Source organism: Electrophorus electricus, chromosome 13 (genome assembly GCF_041902795.1).
Source record: "Electrophorus electricus isolate QZ-2024a chromosome 13, ASM4190279v1, whole genome shotgun sequence".
Classification (NCBI taxonomy): Eukaryota; Metazoa; Chordata; class Actinopteri; order Gymnotiformes; family Gymnotidae; genus Electrophorus; species Electrophorus electricus.
Genome location: NC_137509.1, coordinates 22,044,882 through 22,067,271, shown reverse-complemented (window position 1 = coordinate 22,067,271; position 22,390 = coordinate 22,044,882). Strand labels below are relative to the sequence as shown.

Genomic DNA, 22,390 nt, shown 5'->3' with positions numbered 1-22,390 from the left:
TTCACATACAAGCTTGTCAGTTGCAGATTAAAGTAAAGTGATGCAACAAAAACTTACAGCATCTGCTATTCCCAGGTGCTAACAGATAGTTTTTTTAATTAATCACTGCATTTCACATCCTAGCATGTCATCTTGACAGTAAATTAAAGTGATGCAAGAGAAGCTTACAGCATCTCGTAGTCCAAGGTGCTAACATATAGTTTTTTGATGAATCACTGCACTTCACATTCAGGCATGTGAGTTGGAGAGTAAATGAAAGTGATGCAAAAAAAACTTACAGCATCTGCTATTCCCAGGTGCTAACAGATAGTTTGAGTTAATTATTCACTGCACTTCAAATTTGAACATGATAGCTTGAACATAAATTAAAGGGATGCAATACAATCTTACAGCACCTGCTATTCCCTGGTACTAAAATATTTCTATTTAATCTGTACACTTCACATACAAGCTTGTCAGTTGCAGATTAAAGTAAAGTGATGCAACAAAAACTTACAGCATCTGCTATTCCCAGGTGCTAACAGATAGTTTTTTTAATTAATCACTGCATTTCACATCCTAGCATGTCATCTTGACAGTAAATTAAAGTGATTCAAGAGAAGCTTACAGCATCTCGTAGTCCAAGGTGCTAACAGATAGTTTTTGATGAATCACTGCACTTCACATTCAGGCATGTGAGTTGGAGAGTAAATGAAAGTGATGCAAAAAAAACTTACAGCATCGGCTATTCCCAGGTGCTAACAGATAGATTTTTTTATTAATCACTGCACTTCACATTTGAGCATGTCAGCTTGAAAGTAAATTAAAGTGATGCAAGAAAAGCTTACAGCACCTGGTGTCCCTAGGTAGGGTCCCACCACAGTACTATCCAGGACCAAACTTGCTTAGCTTCCAAGGTCAGATGAGATTGGGCGTTCTCAAGCTGGTGTGGCCGTAAGCCTTATATGCTTACTCAAATTGCCTAATCATAGCAAATATGATCAAAGACCAATCTGACAATTTTTTTTATTAATCCCTGCACTTGACATTCTAGAATGTTATCTTGAATGTAATTAAATGATGCAATAAAGGCTTACAATACGGAGCTGGTATACGGAGGCACTAATTATTCACTGCACTTCAAATTTGAACATGATAGCCTGAACATAAATTAAAGGGATGCAATACAATCTTACAGCACCTGCTATTCCCTGGTACTAAAATATTTCTATTTAATCTGTACACTTCACATACAAGCTTGTCAGTTGCAGATTAAAGTAAAGTGATGCAACAAAAACTTACAGCATCTGCTATTCCCAGGTGCTAACAGATAGTTTTTTTAATTAATCACTGCATTTCACATCCTAGCATGTCATCTTGACAGTAAATTAAAGTGATGCAAGAAAAGCTTACAGCACCTGGTATTCCTAGGTAGGGTCCCACCTCAGTACTATCCAGGCCCAAACTTGCTTAGCTTCCAAGGTCAGATGAGATTGGGCATTCTCAAGCTGGTATGGCCGTAAGCCTTAAACACTTACTCAAATTGCCTAATCATAGCAAATATGATCAAAGACCAATCTGACAATTTTTTTTATTAATCCCTGCAATTGACATTCTAGAATGTTATCTTGAATGTAAATTAAATGATGCAATAAAAGCTTACAACATCTGGTATACGGAGGCACTAACAGACAGTTTTTTGATGAATCACTGCACTTCACATTCAGGCATGTGAGTTGGAGAGTAAATGAAAGTGATGCAAAAAAAACTTACAGCATCTGCTATTCCCAGGTGCTAACAGATAGTTTGAGTTAATTATTCACTGCACTTCAAATTTGAACATGATAGCTTGAACATAAATTAAAGGGATGCAATGCAGTCTTACAGCACCTGCTATTCCCTGGTACTAAAATATTTCTATTTAATCTGTACACTTCACATACAAGCTTGTCAGTTGCAGATTAAAGTAAAGTGATGCAACAAAAACTTACAGCATCTGCTATTCCCAGGTGCTAACAGATAGTTTTTTTAATTAATCACTGCATTTCACATCTTAGCATGTCATCTTGACAGTAAATTAAAGTGATGCAAGAGAAGCTTACAGCATCTCGTAGTCCAAGGTGCTAACAGATAGTTTTTTGATGAATCACTGCACTTCACATTCAGGCATGTGAGTTGGAGAGTAAATGAAAGTGATGCAAAAAAAACTTACAGCATCTGCTATTCCCAGGTGCTAACAGCTAGTTTGAGTTAATTATTCACTGCACTTCAAATTTGAACATGATAGCTTGAACATAAATTAAAGGGATGCAATGCAATCTTACAGCACCTGCTATTCCCTGGTACTAAAATATTTCTATTTAATCTGTACACTTCACATACAAGCTTGTCAGTTGCAGATTAAAGTAAAGTGATGCAACAAAAACTTACAGCATCTGCTATTCCCAGGTGCTAACAGATAGTTTTTTTAATTAATCACTGCATTTCACATCTTAGCATGTCATCTTGACAGTAAATTAAAGTGATGCAAGAGAAGCTTACAGCATCTCGTAGTCCAAGGTGCTAACAGATAGTTTTTTGATGAATCACTGCACTTCACATTCAGGCATGTGAGTTGGAGAGTAAATGAAAGTGATGCAAAAAAAACTTACAGCATCGGCTATTCCCAGGTGCTAACAGATAGTTTTTTTTATTAATCACTGCACTTCACATTTGAGCATGTCAGCTTGAAAGTAAATTAAAGTGATGCAAGAAAAGCTTACAGCACCTGGTATTCCTAGGTAGGGTCCCACCTCAGTACTATACAGGACCAAACTTGCTTAGCTTCCAAGGTCAGATGAGATTGGGCGTTCTCAAGCTGGTGTGGCCGTAAGCCTTATACTCTTACTCAACTTGCCTAATCATAGCAAATATGATCAAAGACCAATCTGACAATTTTTTTTATTAATCCCTGCAATTGACATTCTAGAATGTTATCTTGAATGTAAATTAAATGATGCAATAAAAGCTTACAACATCTGGTATACGGAGGCACTAACAGACAGTTTTTTGATGAATCACTGCACTTCACATTCAGGCATGTGAGTTGGAGAGTAAATGAAAGTGATGCAAAAAAAACTTAGAGCATCGGCTATTCCCAGGTGCTAACAGATAGTTTTTTTTATTAATCACTGCACTTCACATTTGAGCATGTCAGCTTGAAAGTAAATTAAAGTGATGCAAGAAAAGCTTACAGCACCTGGTATTCCTAGGTAGGGTCCCACCTCAGTACTATCCAGGCCCAAACTTGCTTAGCTTCCAAGGTCAGATGAGATTGGGCGTTCTCAAGCTGGTGTGGCCGTAAGCCTTATACGCTTACTCAAATTGCCTAATCATAGCAAATATGATCAAAGACCAATCTGACAATTTTTTTTATTAATCCCTGCACTTGACATTCTAGAATGTTATCTTGAATGTAATTAAATGATGCAATAAAAGCTTACAATACGGAGCTGGTATACGGAGGCACTAATTATTCACTGCACTTCAAATTTGAACATGATAGCTTGAACATAAATTAAAGGGATGCAATACAATCTTACAGCACCTGCTATTCCCTGGTACTAAAATATTTCTATTTAATCTGTACACTTCACATACAAGCTTGTCAGTTGCAGATTAAAGTAAAGTGATGCAACAAAAACTTACAGCATCTGCTATTCCCAGGTGCTAACAGATAGTTTTTTTAATTAATCACTGCATTTCACATCCTAGCATGTCATCTTGACAGTAAATTAAAGTGATGCAAGAGAAGCTTACAGCATCTCGTAGTCCAAGGTGCTAACATATAGTTTTTTGATGAATCACTGCACTTCACATTCAGGCATGTGAGTTGGAGAGTAAATGAAAGTGATGCAAAAAAAACTTACAGCATCTGCTATTCCCAGGTGCTAACAGATAGTTTGAGTTAATTATTCACTGCACTTCAAATTTGAACATGATAGCTTGAACATAAATTAAAGGGATGCAATACAATCTTACAGCACCTGCTATTCCCTGGTACTAAAATATTTCTATTTAATCTGTACACTTCACATACAAGCTTGTCAGTTGCAGATTAAAGTAAAGTGATGCAACAAAAACTTACAGCATCTGCTATTCCCAGGTGCTAACAGATAGTTTTTTTAATTAATCACTGCATTTCACATCCTAGCATGTCATCTTGACAGTAAATTAAAGTGATTCAAGAGAAGCTTACAGCATCTCGTAGTCCAAGGTGCTAACAGATAGTTTTTGATGAATCACTGCACTTCACATTCAGGCATGTGAGTTGGAGAGTAAATGAAAGTGATGCAAAAAAAACTTACAGCATCGGCTATTCCCAGGTGCTAACAGATAGATTTTTTTATTAATCACTGCACTTCACATTTGAGCATGTCAGCTTGAAAGTAAATTAAAGTGATGCAAGAAAAGCTTACAGCACCTGGTGTCCCTAGGTAGGGTCCCACCTCAGTACTATCCAGGACCAAACTTGCTTAGCTTCCAAGGTCAGATGAGATTGGGCGTTCTCAAGCTGGTGTGGCCGTAAGCCTTATATGCTTACTCAAATTGCCTAATCATAGCAAATATGATCAAAGACCAATCTGACAATTTTTTTTATTAATCCCTGCACTTGACATTCTAGAATGTTATCTTGAATGTAATTAAATGATGCAATAAAGGCTTACAATACGGAGCTGGTATACGGAGGCACTAATTATTCACTGCACTTCAAATTTGAACATGATAGCTTGAACATAAATTAAAGGGATGCAATACAATCTTACAGCACCTGCTATTCCCTGGTACTAAAATATTTCTATTTAATCTGTACACTTCACATACAAGCTTGTCAGTTGCAGATTAAAGTAAAGTGATGCAACAAAAACTTACAGCATCTGCTATTCCCAGGTGCTAACAGATAGTTTTTTTAATTAATCACTGCATTTCACATCCTAGCATGTCATCTTGACAGTAAATTAAAGTGATTCAAGAGAAGCTTACAGCATCTCGTAGTCCAAGGTGCTAACATATAGTTTTTTGATGAATCACTGCACTTCACATTCAGGCATGTGAGTTGGAGAGTAAATGAAAGTGATGCAAAAAAAACTTACAGCATCTGCTATTCCCAGGTGCTAACAGATAGTTTGAGTTAATTATTCACTGCACTTCAAATTTGAACATGATAGCTTGAACATAAATTAAAGGGATGCAATACAATCTTACAGCACCTGCTATTCCCTGGTACTAAAATATTTCTATTTAATCTGTACACTTCACATACAAGCTTGTCAGTTGCAGATTAAAGTAAAGTGATGCAACAAAAACTTACAGCATCTGCTATTCCCAGGTGCTAACAGATAGTTTTTTTAATTAATCACTGCATTTCACATCCTAGCATGTCATCTTGACAGTAAATTAAAGTGATTCAAGAGAAGCTTACAGCATCTCGTAGTCCAAGGTGCTAACAGATAGTTTTTGATGAATCACTGCACTTCACATTCAGGCATGTGAGTTGGAGAGTAAATGAAAGTGATGCAAAAAAAACTTACAGCATCGGCTATTCCCAGGTGCTAACAGATAGATTTTTTTATTAATCACTGCACTTCACATTTGAGCATGTCAGCTTGAAAGTAAATTAAAGTGATGCAAGAAAAGCTTACAGCACCTGGTGTCCCTAGGTAGGGTCCCACCTCAGTACTATCCAGGACCAAACTTGCTTAGCTTCCAAGGTCAGATGAGATTGGGCGTTCTCAAGCTGGTGTGGCCGTAAGCCTTATATGCTTACTCAAATTGCCTAATCATAGCAAATATGATCAAAGACCAATCTGACAATTTTTTTTATTAATCCCTGCACTTGACATTCTAGAATGTTATCTTGAATGTAATTAAATGATGCAATAAAGGCTTACAATACGGAGCTGGTATACGGAGGCACTAATTATTCACTGCACTTCAAATTTGAACATGATAGCTTGAACATAAATTAAAGGGATGCAATACAATCTTACAGCACCTGCTATTCCCTGGTACTAAAATATTTCTATTTAATCTGTACACTTCACATACAAGCTTGTCAGTTGCAGATTAAAGTAAAGTGATGCAACAAAAACTTACAGCATCTGCTATTCCCAGGTATTAACAGATAGTTTTTTTAATTAATCACTGCATTTCACATCCTAGCATGTCATCTTGACAGTAAATTAAAGTGATTCAAGAGAAGCTTACAGCATCTCGTAGTCCAAGGTGCTAACAGATAGTTTTTGATGAATCACTGCACTTCACATTCAGGCATGTGAGTTGGAGAGTAAATGAAAGTGATGCAAAAAAAACTTACAGCATCGGCTATTCCCAGGTGCTAACAGATAGTTTTTTTTATTAATCATTGCACTTCACATTTGAGCATGTCAGCTTGAAAGTAAATTAAAGTGATGCAAGAAAAGCTTACAGCACCTGGTATACATAGGTAGGGTCCCACCTCAGTACTATCCAGGACCAAACTTGCTTAGCTTCCAAGGTCAGATGAGATTGGGCGTTCTCAAGCTGGTGTGGCCGTAAGCCTTATATGCTTACTCAAATTGCCTAATCATAGCAAATATGATCAAAGACCAATCTGACAATTTTTTTTATTAATCCCTGCACTTGACATTCTAGAATGTTATCTTGAATGTAATTAAATGATGCAATAAAGGCTTACAATACGGAGCTGGTATACGGAGGCACTAATTATTCACTGCACTTCAAATTTGAACATGATAGCTTGAACATAAATTAAAGGGATGCAATACAATCTTACAGCACCTGCTATTCCCTGGTACTAAAATATTTCTATTTAATCTGTACACTTCACATACAAGCTTGTCAGTTGCAGATTAAAGTAAAGTGATGCAACAAAAACTTACAGCATCTGCTATTCCCAGGTGCTAACAGATAGTTTTTTTAATTAATCACTGCATTTCACATCCTAGCATGTCATCTTGACAGTAAATTAAAGTGATGCAAGAGAAGCTTACAGCATCTCGTAGTCCAAGGTGCTAACATATAGTTTTTTGATGAATCACTGCACTTCACATTCAGGCATGTGAGTTGGAGAGTAAATGAAAGTGATGCAAAAAAAACTTACAGCATCGGGTATTCCCAGGTGCTAACAGATAGTTTTTTTTATTAATCACTGCACTTCACATTTGAGCATGTCAGCTTGAAAGTAAATTAAAGTGATGCAAGAAAAGCTTACAGCACCTGGTATTCCTAGGTAGGGTCCCACCTCAGTACTATACAGGCCCAAACTTGCTTAGCTTCCAAGGTCAGATGAGATTGGGCGTTCTCAAGCTGGTGTGGCCGTAAGCCTTATACTCTTACTCAAATTGCCTAATCATAGCAAATATCATCAAAGACCAATCTGACAATTTTTTTTATTAATCCCTGCACTTGACATTCTAGAATGTTATCTTGAATGTAATTAAATGATGCAATAAAAGCTTACAATACGGAGCTGGTATACGGAGGCACTAATTATTCACTGCACTTCAAATTTGAACATGATAGCTTGAACATAAATTAAAGGGATGCAATACAATCTTACAGCACCTGCTATTCCCTGGTACTAAAATATTTCTATTTAATCTGTACACTTCACATACAAGCTTGTCAGTTGCAGATTAAAGTAAAGTGATGCAACAAAAACTTACAGCATCTGCTATTCCCAGGTGCTAACAGATAGTTTTTTTAATTAATCACTGCATTTCACATCCTAGCATGTCATCTTGACAGTAAATTAAAGTGATGCAAGAGAAGCTTACAGCATCTCGTAGTCCAAGGTGCTAACATATAGTTTTTTGATGAATCACTGCACTTCACATTCAGGCATGTGAGTTGGAGAGTAAATGAAAGTGATGCAAAAAAAACTTACAGCATCGGGTATTCCCAGGTGCTAACAGATAGTTTTTTTTATTAATCACTGCACTTCACATTTGAGCATGTCAGCTTGAAAGTAAATTAAAGTGATGCAAGAAAAGCTTACAGCACCTGGTATTCCTAGGTAGGGTCCCACCTCAGTACTATACAGGCCCAAACTTGCTTAGCTTCCAAGGTCAGATGAGATTGGGCGTTCTCAAGCTGGTGTGGCCGTAAGCCTTATACTCTTACTCAAATTGCCTAATCATAGCAAATATCATCAAAGACCAATCTGACAATTTTTTTTATTAATCCCTGCACTTGACATTCTAGAATGTTATCTTGAATGTAATTAAATGATGCAATAAAAGCTTACAATACGGAGCTGGTATACGGAGGCACTAATTATTCACTGCACTTCAAATTTGAACATGATAGCCTGAACATAAATTAAAGGGATGCAATACAATCTTACAGCACCTGCTATTCCCTGGTACTAAAATATTTCTATTTAATCTGTACACTTCACATACAAGCTTGTCAGTTGCAGATTAAAGTAAAGTGATGCAACAAAAAATTACAGCATCTGCTATTCCCAGGTGCTAACAGATAGTTTTTTTAATTAATCACTGCATTTCACATCCTAGCATGTCATCTTGACAGTAAATTAAAGTGATGCAAGAAAAGCTTACAGCACCTGGTATTCCTAGGTAGGGTCCCACCTCAGTACTATCCAGGCCCAAACTTGCTTAGCTTCCAAGGTCAGATGAGATTGGGCATTCTCAAGCTGGTATGGCCGTAAGCCTTAAACACTTATTCAAATTGCCTAATCATAGCAAATATGATCAAAGACCAATCTGACAATTTTTTTTATTAATCACTGCATTTCACATCTTAGCATGTCATCTTGACAGTAAATTAAAGTGATGCAAGAGAAGCTTACAGCATCTCGTAGTCCAAGGTGCTAACAGACAGTTTTTTGATGAATCACTGCACTTCACATTCAGGCATGTGAGTTGGAGAGTAAATGAAAGTGATGCAAAAAAAACTTACAGCATCTGCTATTCCCAGGTGCTAACAGATAGTTTGAGTTAATTATTCACTGCACTTCAAATTTGAACATGATAGCTTGAACATAAATTAAAGGGATGCAATGCAGTCTTACAGCACCTGCTATTCCCTGGTACAAAAATATTTCTATTTAATCTGTACACTTCACATACAAGCTTGTCAGGTGCAGATTAAAGTAAAGTGATGCAAAAAAAACTTACAGCATCGGCTATTCCCAGGTGCTAACAGATAGTTTTTTTTATTAATCACTGCATTTCACATCTTAGCATGTCATCTTGACAGTAAATTAAAGTGATGCAAGAGAAGCTTACAGCATCTCGTAGTCCAAGGTGCTAACAGATAGTTTTTTGATGAATCACTGCACTTCACATTCAGGCATGTGAGTTGGAGAGTAAATGAAAGTGATGCAAAAAAAACTTACAGCATCTGCTATTCCCAGGTGCTAACAGATAGTTTGAGTTAATTATTCACTGCACTTCAAATTTGAACATGATAGCTTGAACATAAATTAAAGGGATGCAATACAATCTTACAGCACCTGCTATTCCCTGGTACTAAAATATTTCTATTTAATCTGTACACTTCACATACAAGCTTGTCAGTTGCAGATTAAAGTAAAGTGATGCAACAAAAACTTACAGCATTTGCTATTCCCAGGTGCTAACAGATAGTTTTTTTAATTAATCACTGCACTTCACATCCTAGCATGTCATCTTGAAAGTAAATTAAAGTGATGCAAGAGAAGCTTACAGCATATCGTAGTCCAAGGTGCTAACAGATAGATTTTTGAGGAATCACTGCACTTCACATTCAGGCATGTGAGTTGGAGAGTAAATGAAAGTGATGCAAAAAAAACTTACAGCATCTGCTATTCCCAGGTGCTAACAGATAGTTTTTTTTGTTAATCACTGCACTTCACATTTGAGCATGTCAGCTTGAAAGTAAATTAAAGTGATGCAAGAAAAGCTTACAGCACCTGGTATTCCTAGGTAGAGTCCCACCTCAGTACTATTCAGGCCCAAACTTGCTTAGTTTCCAAGGTCAGATGAGATTGGGCGTTCTCAAGCTGGTGTGGCCGTAAGCCTTAAACACTTACTCAAATTGCCTAATCATAGCAAATATGATCAAAGACCAATCTGACAATTTTTTTAATTAATCCCTGCACTTGACATTCTAGAATGTTATCTTGAATGTAATTAAATGATGCAATAAAAGCTTACAATACGGAGCTGGTATACGGAGGCACTAATTATTCACTGCACTTCAAATTTGAACATGATAGCTTGAACATAAATTAAAAGGATGCAAACAATCTTACCGCACCTGCTATTCCCTGGTACTAAAATATTTCTATTTAATCTGTACACTTCACATACAAGCTTGTCAGTTGCAGATTAATGTAAAGTGATGCAACAAAAACTTACAGCATCTGCTATTCCCAGGTGCTAACAGATAGTTTTTTTAATTAATCACTGCATTTCACATCCTAGCATGTCATCTTGACAGTAAATTAAAGTGATGCAAGAGAAGCTTACAGCATCTCATAGTCCAAGGTGCTAACAGACAGTTTTTTGATGATTTACTGCACTTCACATTCAGGCATGTGAGTTGGAGAGTAAATGAAAGTGATGCAAAAAAAACTTACAGCATTGGCTATTCCCAGGTGCTAACAGATAGTTTTTTTTATTAATCATTGCACTTCACATTTGAGCATGTCAGCTTGAAAGTAAATTAAAGTGATGCAAGAAAAGCTTACAGCACCTGGTATACATAGGTAGGGTTCCACCTCAGTACTATCCAGGCCCAAACTTGCTTAGCTTCCAAGGTCAGATGAGATTGGGCATTCTCAAGCTGGTATGGCCGTAAGCCTTAGACACTTACTCAAATTGCCTAATCATAGCAAATATGATCAAAGACCAATCTGACAATTTTTTTTATTAATCCCTGCAATTGACATTCTAGAATGTTATCTTGAATGTAAATTAAATGATGCAATAAAAGCTTACAACATCTGGTATACGGAGGCACTAACAGACAGTTTTTTGATGAATCACTGCACTTCACATTCAGGCATGTGAGTTGGAGAGTAAATGAAAGTGATGCAAAAAAAACTTACAGCATCTGCTATTCCCAGGTGCTAACAGATAGTTTTTTTTATTAATCACTGCACTTCACATTTGAGCATGTCAGCTTGAAAGTAAATTAAAGTGATGCAAGAAAAGCTTACAGCATCTGGTATTCCTAGGTAGGGTCCCACCTCAGTACCATCCAGACCCAAACTTGCTTAGCTTCCAAGGTCAGATGAGATTGGGCGTTCTCAAGCTGGTGTGGCCGTAAGCCTTATACGCTTACTCAAATTGCCTAATCATAGCAAATATGATCAAAGACCAATCTGACAATTTTTTTTATTAATCCCTGCACTTGACATTCTAGAATGTTATCTTGAATGTAATTAAATGATGCAATAAAAGCTTACAATACGGAGCTGGTATACGGAGGCACTAATTATTCACTGCACTTCAAATTTGAACATGATAGCTTGAACATAAATTAAAGGGATGCAATACAATCTTACAGCACCTGCTATTCCCTGGTACTAAAATATTTCTATTTAATCTGTACACTTCACATACAAGCTTGTCAGTTGCAAATTAAAGTAAAGTGATGCAACAAAAACTTACAGCATCTGCTATTCCCAGGTGCTAACAGATAGTTTTTTTAATTAATCACTGCATTTCACATCCTAGCATGTCATCTTGACAGTAAATTAAAGTGATTCAAGAGAAGCTTACAGCATCTCGTAGTCCAAGGTGCTAACAGATAGTTTTTGATGAATCACTGCACTTCACATTCAGGCATGTGAGTTGGAGAGTAAATGAAAGTGATGCAAAAAAAACTTACAGCGTCGGCTATTCCCAGGTGCTAACAGATAGTTTTTTTTTATTAATCACTGCACTTCACATTTGAGCATGTCAGCTTGAAAGTAAATTAAAGTGATGCAAGAAAAGCTTACAGCACCTGGTATACATAGGTAGGGTTCCACCTCAGTACTATCCAGGCCCAAACTTGCTTAGCTTCCAAGCTTAGATGAGATTGGGCGTTCTCAAGCTGGTGTGGCCGTAAGCCTTATACGCTTACTCAAATTGCCTAATCATAGCAAATATGATCAAAGACCAATCTGACAATTTTTTTTATTAATCCCTGCACTTGACATTCTAGAATGTTATCTTGAATGTAATTAAATGATGCAATAAAAGCTTACAATACGGAGCTGGTATACGGAGGCACTAATTATTCACTGCACTTCAAATTTGAACATGATAGCTTGAACATAAATTAAAGGGATGCAATACAATCTTACAGCACCTGCTATTCCCTGGTACTAAAATATTTCTATTTAATCTGTACACTTCACATACAAGCTTGTCAGTTGCAGATTAAAGTAAAGTGATGCAACAAAAACTTACAGCATCTGCTATTCCCAGGTGCTAACAGATAGTTTTTTTAATTAATCACTGCATTTCACATCCTAGCATGTCATCTTGACAGTAAATTAAAGTGATGCAAGAGAAGCTTACAGCATCTCGTAGTCCAAGGTGCTAACATATAGTTTTTTGATGAATCACTGCACTTCACATTCAGGCATGTGAGTTGGAGAGTAAATGAAAGTGATGCCAAAAAAAATTTACAGCATCTGCTATTCCCAGGTGCTAACAGATAGTTTGAGTTAATTATTCACTGCACTTCAAATTTGAACATGATAGCTTGAACATAAATTAAAGGGATGCAATACAATCTTACAGCACCTGCTATTCCCTGGTACTAAAATATTTCTATTTAATCTGTACACTTCACATACAAGCTTGTCAGTTGCAGATTAAAGTAAAGTGATGCAACAAAAACTTACAGCATCTGCTATTCCCAGGTGCTAACAGATAGTTTTTTTAATTAATCACTGCATTTCACATCCTAGCATGTCATCTTGACAGTAAATTAAAGTGATGCAAGAGAAGCTTACAGCATCTCGTAGTCCAAGGTGCTAACATATAGTTTTTTGATGAATCACTGCACTTCACATTCAGGCATGTGAGTTGGAGAGTAAATGAAAGTGATGCAAAAAAAACTTACAGCATCTGCTATTCCCAGGTGCTAACAGATAGTTTAAGTTAATTATTCACTGCACTTCAAATTTGAACATGATAGCTTGAACATAAATTAAAGGGATGCAATACAATCTTACAGCACCTGCTATTCCCTGGTACTAAAATATTTCTATTTAATCTGTACACTTCACATACAAGCTTGTCAGTTGCAGATTAAAGTAAAGTGATGCAACAAAAACTTACAGCATCTGCTATTCCCAGGTGCTAACAGATAGTTTTTTTAATTAATCACTGCATTTCACATCCTAGCATGTCATCTTGACAGTAAATTAAAGTGATGCAAGAGAAGCTTACAGCATCTCATAGTCCAAGGTGCTAACATATAGTTTTTTGATGAATCACTGCACTTCACATTCAGGCATGTGAGTTGGAGAGTAAATGAAAGTGATGCAAAAAAAACTTACAGCATCTGCTATTCCCAGGTGCTAACAGATAGTTTGAGTTAATTATTCACTGCACTTCAAATTTGAACATGATAGCTTGAACATAAATTAAAGGGATGCAATACAATCTTACAGCACCTGCTATTCCCTGGTACTAAAATATTTCTATTTAATCTATACACTTCACATACAAGCTTGTCAGTTGCAGATTAAAGTAAAGTGATGCAACAAAAACTTACAGCATCTGCTATTCCCAGGTGCTAACAGATAGTTTTTTTAATTAATCACTGCATTTCACATCTTAGCATTTCATCTTGACAGTAAATTAAAGTGATGCAAGAGAAGCTTACAGCATCTCGTAGTCCAAGGTGCTAACAGATAGTTTTTTGATGAATCACTGCACTTCACATTCAGGCATGTGAGTTGGAGAGTAAATGAAAGTGATGCAAAAAAAACTTACAGCATCGGCTATTCCCAGGTGCTAACAGATAGTTTTTTTTATTAATCACTGCACTTCACATTTGAACATGTCAGCTTGAAAGTAAATTAAAGTGATGCAAGAAAAGCTTACAGCACCTGGTATTCCTAGGTAGGGTCCCACCTCAGTACTATCCAGGCCCAAACTTGCTTAGCTTTCAAGCTCAGATGAGATTGGGCGTTCTCAAGCTGGTGTGGCCGTAAGCCTTATACGCTTACTCAAATTGCCTAATCATAGCAAATATGATCAAAGTCCAATCTGACAATTTTTTTTATTAATCCCTGCACTTGACATTCTAGAATGTTATCTTGAATGTAATTAAATGATGCAATAAAAGCTTACAATACGGAGCTGGTATACGGAGGCACTAATTATTCACTGCACTTCAAATTTGAACATGATAGCTTGAACATAAATTAAAGGGATGCAATACAATCTTACAGCACCTGCTATTCCCTGGTACTAAAATATTTCTATTTAATCTGTACACTTCACATACAAGCTTGTCAGTTGCAGATTAAAGTAAAGTGATGCAACAAAAACTTACAGCATCTGCTATTCCCAGGTGCTAACAGATAGTTTTTTTAATTAATCACTGCATTTCACATCCTAGCATGTCATCTTGACAGTAAATTAAAGTGATGCAAGAGAAGCTTACAGCATCTCGTAGTCCAAGGTGCTAACATATAGTTTTTTGATGAATCACTGCACTTCACATTCAGGCATGTGAGTTGGAGAGTAAATGAAAGTGATGCAAAAAAAAATTTACAGCATCTGCTATTCCCAGGTGCTAACAGATAGTTTGAGTTAATTATTCACTGCACTTCAAATTTGAACATGATAGCTTGAACATAAATTAAAGGGATGCAATACAATCTTACAGCACCTGCTATTCCCTGGTACTAAAATATTTCTATTTAATCTGTACACTTCACATACAAGCTTGTCAGTTGCAGATTAAAGTAAAGTGATGCAACAAAAACTTACAGCATCTGCTATTCCCAGGTGCTAACAGATAGTTTTTTTAATTAATCACTGCATTTCACATCCTAGCATGTCATCTTGACAGTAAATTAAAGTGATGCAAGAGAAGCTTACAGCATCTCGTAGTCCAAGGTGCTAACATATAGTTTTTTGATGAATCACTGCACTTCACATTCAGGCATGTGAGTTGGAGAGTAAATGAAAGTGATGCAAAAAAAACTTACAGCATCTGCTATTCCCAGGTGCTAACAGATAGTTTAAGTTAATTATTCACTGCACTTCAAATTTGAACATGATAGCTTGAACATAAATTAAAGGGATGCAATACAATCTTACAGCACCTGCTATTCCCTGGTACTAAAATATTTCTATTTAATCTGTACACTTCACATACAAGCTTGTCAGTTGCAGATTAAAGTAAAGTGATGCAACAAAAACTTACAGCATCTGCTATTCCCAGGTGCTAACAGATAGTTTTTTTTATTAATCATTGCACTTCACATTTGAGCATGTCAGCTTGAAAGTAAATTAAAATGATGCAAGAAAAGCTTACAGCACCTGGTATACATAGGTAGGGTCCCACCTCAGTACTATCCAGGCCCAAACTTGCTTAGTTTCCAAGGTCAGATGAGATTGGGCATTCTCAAGCTGGTATGGCCGTAAGCCTTAAACACTTACTCAAATTGCCTAATTATAGCAAATATGATCAAAGACCAATCTGACAATTTTTTTTATTAATCCCTGCAATTGACATTCTAGAATGTTATCTTGAATGTAAATTAAATGATGCAATAAAAGCTTACAACATCTGGTATACGGAGGCACTAACAGACAGTTTTTTGATGAATCACTGCACTTCACATTCAGGCATGTGAGTTGGAGAGTAAATGAAAGTGATGCAAAAAAAACTTACAGCATCGGCTATTCCCAGGTGCTAACAGATAGTTTTTTTTATTAATCACTGCACTTCACATTTGAGCATGTCAGCTTGAAAGTAAATTAAAGTGATGCAAGAAAAGCTTACAGCACCTGGTGTCCCTAGGTAGGGTCCCACCTCAGTACTATCCAGGCCCAAACTTGCTTAGCTTCCAAGGTCAGATGAGATTGGGCGTTCTCAAGCTGGTGTGGCCGTAAGCCTTATACGCTTACTCAAATTGCCTAATCATAGCAAATATGATCAAAGACCAATCTGACAATTTTTTTTATTAATCCCTGCACTTGACATTCTAGAATGTTATCTTGAATGTAATTAAATGATGCAATAAAAGCTTACAATACGGAGCTGGTATACGGAGGCACTAATTATTCACTGCACTTCAAATTTGAACATGATAGCTTGAACATAAATTAAAGGGATGCAATACAATCTTACAGCACCTGCTATTCCCTGGTACTAAAATATTTCTATTTAATCTGTACACTTCACATACAAGCTTGTCAGTTGCAGATTAAAGTAAAGTGATGCAACAAAAACTTACAGCATCTGCTATTCCCAGGTGCTAACAGATAGTTTTTTTAATTAATCACTGCATTTCACATCCTAGCATGTCATCTTGACAGTAAATTAAAGTGATGCAAGAGAAGCTTACAGCATCTCGTAGTCCAAGGTGCTAACATATAGTTTTTTGATGAATCACTGCACTTCACATTCAGGCATGTGAGTTGGAGAGTAAATGAAAGTGATGCAAAAAAAATTTTCAGCATCTGCTATTCCCAGGTGCTAACAGATAGTTTGAGTTAATTATTCACTGCACTTCAAATTTGAACATGATAGCTTGAACATAAATTAAAGGGATGCAATACAATCTTACAGCACCTGCTATTCCCTGGTACTAAAATATTTCTATTTAATCTGTACACTTCACATACAAGCTTGTCAGTTGCAGATTAAAGTAAAGTGATGCAACAAAAACTTACAGCATCTGCTATTCCCAGGTGCTAACAGATAGTTTTTTTAATTAATCACTGCATTTCACATCCTAGCATGTCATCTTGACAGTAAATTAAAGTGATTCAAGAGAAGCTTACAGCATCTCGTAGTCCAAGGTGCTAACAGATAGTTTTTGATGAATCACTGCACTTCACATTCAGGCATGTGAGTTGGAGAGTAAATGAAAGTGATGCAAAAAAAACTTACAGCATCGGCTATTCCCAGGTGCTAACAGATAGTTTTTTTTATTAATCATTGCACTTCACATTTGAGCATGTCAGCTTGAAAGTAAATTAAAACGATGCAAGAAAAGCTTACAGCACCTGGTATACATAGGTAGGGTCCCACCTCAGTACTATCCAGGCCCAAACTTGCTTAGCTTCCAAGGTCAGATGAGATTGGGCATTCTCAAGGTGGTATGGCCGTAAGCCTTAAACATTTACTCAAATTGCCTAATCATAGCAAATATGATCAAAGACCAATCTGACAATTTTTTTTATTAATCCCTGCAATTGACATTCTAGAATGTTATCTTGAATGTAAATTAAATGATGCAATAAAAGCTTACAACATCTGGTATACGGAGGCACTAACAGACAGTTTTTTGATGAATCACTGCACTTCACATTCAGGCATGTGAGTTGGAGAGTAAATGGAAGTGATGCAAAAAAAACTTACAGCATCTGCTATTCCCAGGTGCTAACAGATAGTTTGAGTTAATTATTCACTGCACTTCAAATTTGAACATGATAGCTTGAACATAAATTAAAGGGATGCAATACAATCTTACAGCACCTGCTATTCCCTGGTACTAAAATATTTCTATTTAATCTGTACACTTCACATACAAGCTTGTCAGTTGCAGATTAAAGTAAAGTGATGCAACAAAAACTTACAGCATCTGCTATTCCCAGGTGCTAACAGATAGTTTTTTTAATTAATCACTGCATTTCACATCCTAGCATGTCATCTTGACAGTAAATTAAAGTGATGCAAGAGAAGCTTACAGCATCTCGTAGTCCAAGGTGCTAACATATAGTTTTTTGATGAATCACTGCACTTCACATTCAGGCATGTGAGTTGGAGAGTAAATGAAAGTGATGCAAAAAAAATTTTCAGCATCTGCTATTCCCAGGTGCTAACAGATAGTTTGAGTTAATTATTCACTGCACTTCAAATTTGAACATGATAGCTTGAACATAAATTAAAGGGATGCAATACAATCTTACAGCACCTGCTATTCCCTGGTACTAAAATATTTCTATTTAATCTGTACACTTCACATACAAGCTTGTCAGTTGCAGATTAAAGTAAAGTGATGCAACAAAAACTTACAGCATCTGCTATTCCCAGGTGCTAACAGATAGTTTTTTTAATTAATCACTGCATTTCACATCCTAGCATGTCATCTTGACAGTAAATTAAAGTGATGCAAGAGAAGCTTACAGCATCTCGTAGTCCAAGGTGCTAACATATAGTTTTTTGATGAATCACTGCACTTCACATTCAGGCATGTGAGTTGGAGAGTAAATGAAAGTGATGCAAAAAAAATTTTCAGCATCTGCTATTCCCAGGTGCTAACAGATAGTTTGAGTTAATTATTCACTGCACTTCAAATTTGAACATGATAGCTTGAACATAAATTAAAGGGATGCAATACAATCTTACAGCACCTGCTATTCCCTGGTACTAAAATATTTCTATTTAATCTGTACACTTCACATACAAGCTTGTCAGTTGCAGATTAAAGTAAAGTGATGCAACAAAAACTTACAGCATCTGCTATTCCCAGGTGCTAACAGATAGTTTTTTTAATTAATCACTGCATTTCACATCCTAGCATGTCATCTTGACAGTAAATTAAAGTGATTCAAGAGAAGCTTACAGCATCTCGTAGTCCAAGGTGCTAACAGATAGTTTTTGATGAATCACTGCACTTCACATTCAGGCATGTGAGTTGGAGAGTAAATGAAAGTGATGCAAAAAAAACTTACAGCATCGGCTATTCCCAGGTGCTAACAGATAGTTTTTTTTATTAATCATTGCACTTCACATTTGAGCATGTCAGCTTGAAAGTAAATTAAAACGATGCAAGAAAAGCTTACAGCACCTGGTATACATAGGTAGGGTCCCACCTCAGTACTATCCAGGCCCAAACTTGCTTAGCTTCCAAGGTCAGATGAGATTGGGCATTCTCAAGGTGGTATGGCCGTAAGCCTTAAACATTTACTCAAATTGCCTAATCATAGCAAATATGATCAAAGACCAATCTGACAATTTTTTTTATTAATCCCTGCAATTGACATTCTAGAATGTTATCTTGAATGTAAATTAAATGATGCAATAAAAGCTTACAACATCTGGTATACGGAGGCACTAACAGACAGTTTTTTGATGAATCACTGCACTTCACATTCAGGCATGTGAGTTGGAGAGTAAATGGAAGTGATGCAAAAAAAACTTACAGCATCTGCTATTCCCAGGTGCTAACAGATAGTTTGAGTTAATTATTCACTGCACTTCAAATTTGAACATGATAGCTTGAACATAAATTAAAGGGATGCAATACAATCTTACAGCACCTGCTATTCCCTGGTACTAAAATATTTCTATTTAATCTGTACACTTCACATACAAGCTTGTCAGTTGCAGATTAAAGTAAAGTGATGCAACAAAAACTTACAGCATCTGCTATTCCCAGGTGCTAACAGATAGTTTTTTTAATTAATCACTGCATTTCACATCCTAGCATGTCATCTTGACAGTAAATTAAAGTGATGCAAGAGAAGCTTACAGCATCTCGTAGTCCAAGGTGCTAACATATAGTTTTTTGATGAATCACTGCACTTCACATTCAGGCATGTGAGTTGGAGAGTAAATGAAAGTGATGCAAAAAAAATTTTCAGCATCTGCTATTCCCAGGTGCTAACAGATAGTTTGAGTTAATTATTCACTGCACTTCAAATTTGAACATGATAGCTTGAACATAAATTAAAGGGATGCAATACAATCTTACAGCACCTGCTATTCCCTGGTACTAAAATATTTCTATTTAATCTGTACACTTCACATACAAGCTTGTCAGTTGCAGATTAAAGTAAAGTGATGCAACAAAAACTTACAGCATCTGCTATTCCCAGGTGCTAACAGATAGTTTTTTTAATTAATCACTGCATTTCACATCCTAGCATGTCATCTTGACAGTAAATTAAAGTGATGCAAGAGAAGCTTACAGCATCTCGTAGTCCAAGGTGCTAACATATAGTTTTTTGATGAATCACTGCACTTCACATTCAGGCATGTGAGTTGGAGAGTAAATGAAAGTGATGCAAAAAAAACTTACAGCATCGGCTATTCCCAGGTGCTAACAGATAGTTTTTTTAATTAATCACTGCATTTCACATCCTAGCATGTCATCTTGACAGTAAATTAAAGTGATGCAAGAGAAGCTTACAGCATCTCGTAGTCCAAGGTGCTAACATATAGTTTTTTGATGAATCACTGCACTTCACATTCAGGCATGTGAGTTGGAGAGTAAATGAAAGTGATGCAAAAAAAACTTACAGCATCTGCTATTCCCAGGTGCTAACAGATAGTTTGAGTTAATTATTCACTGCACTTCAAATTTGAACATGATAGCTTGAACATAAATTAAAGGGATGCAATACAATCTTACAGCACCTGCTATTCCCTGGTACTAAAATATTTCTATTTAATCTGTACACTTCACATACAAGCTTGTCAGTTGCAGATTAAAGTAAAGTGATGCAACAAAAACTTACAGCATCTGCTATTCCCAGGTGCTAACAGATAGTTTTTTTAATTAATCACTGCATTTCACATCTTAGCATTTCATCTTGACAGTAAATTAAAGTGATGCAAGAGAAGCTTACAGCATCTCGTAGTCCAAGGTGCTAACATATAGTTTTTTGATGAATCACTGCACTTCACATTCAGGCATGTGAGTTGGAGAGTAAATGAAAGTGATGCAAAAAAAACTTACAGCATCTGCTATTCCCAGGTGCTAACAGATAGTTTGAGTTAATTATTCACTGCACTTCAAATTTGAACATGATAGCTTGAACATAAATTAAAGGGATGCAATACAATCTTACAGCACCTGCTATTCCCTGGTACTAAAATATTTCTATTTAATCTGTACACTTCACATACAAGCTTGTCAGTTGCAGATTAAAGTAAAGTGATGCAACAAAAACTTACAGCATCTGCTATTCCCAGGTGCTAACAGATAGTTTTTTTAATTAATCACTGCATTTCACATCCTAGCATGTCATCTTGACAGTAAATTAAAGTGATGCAAGAGAAGCTTACAGCATCTCGTAGTCCAAGGTGCTAACATATAGTTTTTTGATGAATCACTGCACTTCACATTCAGGCATGTGAGTTGGAGAGTAAATGAAAGTGATGCAAAAAAAACTTACAGCATCTGCTATTCCCAGGTGCTAACAGATAGTTTGAGTTAATTATTCACTGCACTTCAAATTTGAACATGATAGCTTGAACATAAATTAAAGGGATGCAATACAATCTTACAGCACCTGCTATTCCCTGGTACTAAAATATTTCTATTTAATCTGTACACTTCACATACAAGCTTGTCAGTTGCAGATTAAAGTAAAGTGATGCAACAAAAACTTACAGCATCTGCTATTCCCAGGTGCTAACAGATATTTTTTTTAATTAATCACTGCATTTCACATCTTAGCATTTCATCTTGACAGTAAATTAAAGTGATGCAAGAGAAGCTTACAGCATCTCGTAGTCCAAGGTGCTAACAGATAGTTTTTTGATGAATCACTGCACTTCACATTCAGGCATGTGAGTTGGAGAGTAAATGAAAGTGATGCAAAAAAAACTTACAGCATCGGCTATTCCCAGGTGCTAACAGATAGTTTTTTTTATTAATCACTGCACTTCACATTTGAACATGTCAGCTTGAAAGTAAATTAAAGTGATGCAAGAAAAGCTTACAGCACCTGGTATTCCTAGGTAGGGTCCCACCTCAGTACTATCCAGGCCCAAACTTGCTTAGCTTCCAAGCTCAGATGAGATTGGGCGTTCTCAAGCTGGTGTGGCCGTAAGCCTTATACGCTTACTCAAATTGCCTAATCATAGCAAATATGATCAAAGACCAATCTGACAATTTTTTTTATTAATCCCTGCACTTGACATTCTAGAATGTTATCTTGAATGTAATTAAATGATGCAATAAAAGCTTACAATACGGAGCTGGTATACGGAGGCACTAATTATTCACTGCACTTCAAATTTGAACATGATAGCTTGAACATAAATTAAAGGGATGCAATACAATCTTACAGCACCTGCTATTCCCTGGTACTAAAATATTTCTATTTAATCTGTACACTTCACATACAAGCTTGTCAGTTGCAGATTAAAGTAAAGTGATGCAACAAAAACTTACAGCATCTGCTATTCCCAGGTGCTAACAGATAGTTTTTTTAATTAA

At 36.3% G+C, this 22,390-nt stretch overlaps 3 non-coding genes and 17 pseudogenes across 3 annotated transcripts; all 20 read right to left on the bottom strand.

Moving 5' to 3' along the window:
- Positions 1-820: 820 nt before the first annotated feature.
- LOC145650246 (5S ribosomal RNA) lies at positions 821-939 on the bottom strand (annotated as a pseudogene).
- Positions 940-1,385: 446 nt separating this feature from the next.
- LOC145646958 (5S ribosomal RNA) lies at positions 1,386-1,504 on the bottom strand. Its single transcript, XR_014116251.1, has one exon. It is a non-coding gene; the product is annotated as a 5S ribosomal RNA (ribosomal RNA).
- A 1,230-nt stretch (positions 1,505-2,734) lies between these two features.
- Positions 2,735-2,853, bottom strand: LOC145649573 (5S ribosomal RNA; annotated as a pseudogene).
- Positions 2,854-3,205: 352 nt separating this feature from the next.
- LOC145649860 (5S ribosomal RNA) lies at positions 3,206-3,324 on the bottom strand. Its single transcript, XR_014116632.1, has one exon. It is a non-coding gene; the product is annotated as a 5S ribosomal RNA (ribosomal RNA).
- A 1,105-nt stretch (positions 3,325-4,429) lies between these two features.
- Positions 4,430-4,548, bottom strand: LOC145650339 (5S ribosomal RNA; annotated as a pseudogene).
- A 1,105-nt stretch (positions 4,549-5,653) lies between these two features.
- LOC145650338 (5S ribosomal RNA) lies at positions 5,654-5,772 on the bottom strand (annotated as a pseudogene).
- A 666-nt stretch (positions 5,773-6,438) lies between these two features.
- LOC145650703 (5S ribosomal RNA) lies at positions 6,439-6,557 on the bottom strand (annotated as a pseudogene).
- Positions 6,558-7,224: 667 nt separating this feature from the next.
- Positions 7,225-7,343, bottom strand: LOC145647602 (5S ribosomal RNA; annotated as a pseudogene).
- Positions 7,344-8,010: 667 nt separating this feature from the next.
- Positions 8,011-8,129, bottom strand: LOC145647601 (5S ribosomal RNA; annotated as a pseudogene).
- Positions 8,130-8,575: 446 nt separating this feature from the next.
- On the bottom strand, positions 8,576-8,694 carry LOC145646945 (5S ribosomal RNA). The gene has a single exon (XR_014116248.1). It is a non-coding gene; the product is annotated as a 5S ribosomal RNA (ribosomal RNA).
- A 1,231-nt stretch (positions 8,695-9,925) lies between these two features.
- LOC145648818 (5S ribosomal RNA) lies at positions 9,926-10,044 on the bottom strand (annotated as a pseudogene).
- A 666-nt stretch (positions 10,045-10,710) lies between these two features.
- On the bottom strand, positions 10,711-10,829 carry LOC145650287 (5S ribosomal RNA; annotated as a pseudogene).
- A 352-nt stretch (positions 10,830-11,181) lies between these two features.
- Positions 11,182-11,300, bottom strand: LOC145648690 (5S ribosomal RNA; annotated as a pseudogene).
- Positions 11,301-11,967: 667 nt separating this feature from the next.
- LOC145644589 (5S ribosomal RNA) lies at positions 11,968-12,086 on the bottom strand (annotated as a pseudogene).
- Positions 12,087-14,071: 1,985 nt separating this feature from the next.
- LOC145648159 (5S ribosomal RNA) lies at positions 14,072-14,190 on the bottom strand (annotated as a pseudogene).
- A 1,325-nt stretch (positions 14,191-15,515) lies between these two features.
- On the bottom strand, positions 15,516-15,634 carry LOC145649208 (5S ribosomal RNA; annotated as a pseudogene).
- Positions 15,635-15,986: 352 nt separating this feature from the next.
- On the bottom strand, positions 15,987-16,105 carry LOC145648999 (5S ribosomal RNA; annotated as a pseudogene).
- Positions 16,106-17,210: 1,105 nt separating this feature from the next.
- LOC145650358 (5S ribosomal RNA) lies at positions 17,211-17,329 on the bottom strand (annotated as a pseudogene).
- A 1,668-nt stretch (positions 17,330-18,997) lies between these two features.
- Positions 18,998-19,116, bottom strand: LOC145650357 (5S ribosomal RNA; annotated as a pseudogene).
- Positions 19,117-21,884: 2,768 nt separating this feature from the next.
- On the bottom strand, positions 21,885-22,003 carry LOC145644103 (5S ribosomal RNA; annotated as a pseudogene).
- Between the last annotated feature and the right edge of the window lie 387 nt (positions 22,004-22,390).